Raw genomic sequence first — 734 nt, 5'->3', positions numbered from 1 at the left:
ACGGAGCTATGGGATACCTCTGGAAAAAATATGTATATTATACATATATTTCTCTAACATTCCATCATATATATATATAATATATATATGCAACCCTTTTTCCTTGGAATTTATAGAAATCGGAATTTTCTAAAGGCACAAAATTTGGATTTTTTTTTTTTTTTGTTTGTTTGTTGTTATTTTTTTTTTCTCCTCTACTTTACACCGTATGTACAAAGACACACTCCCAATCCCAAATTCCATAGGCTTTTCCCGATGGATTCCTGCAAGATTTGCACCAGGAAAATCAAAATCCCTCGAAAAGGATTTTTCTTTCCCTCCCCCCCAAAAAACACCAACCCTGCTAGCGGTAAATATTTCGTGAAAAAGCGCTAAAAAATCAAAAGTTTTTCCGTGAATTTGATGATTCCAACCGAGAGAAAATTCCTGGGTTTTTTTTTTCAATCCCACCAGGATGCAAAAAAAAAAAACAAAAAAGAGAAAAACCAACGGAAAAACAGCTTAAAATAAAAAAACCCCAACATAATTACAGAATAAATAAAAAACTCTGGGACAACCCCATTAATGCTGTTGGATTTTTCCTCCTTTTCCTCCTCCCAACGGGAAATTCCCGAAAAAATTCCCCCTGAGGTCGTCCCATCAAAAAGTTTTGGTTTTTGTTTTTTTTTTTTTTTTTTTTTTTTGTGTTTTTTTTTGGGTTTTTTTTTACATTTTTCCTACGGATTCGCTACGAA

The sequence above is a fragment of the Corvus kubaryi genome, unplaced genomic scaffold (genome assembly GCF_017639235.1).
Source record: "Corvus kubaryi isolate FWS band 111438036 unplaced genomic scaffold, C.kubaryi_AGA036_p1.0 37005, whole genome shotgun sequence".
Lineage (NCBI taxonomy): Eukaryota > Metazoa > Chordata > Aves > Passeriformes > Corvidae > Corvus > Corvus kubaryi.
This window is presented reverse-complemented; position numbering follows the sequence as displayed.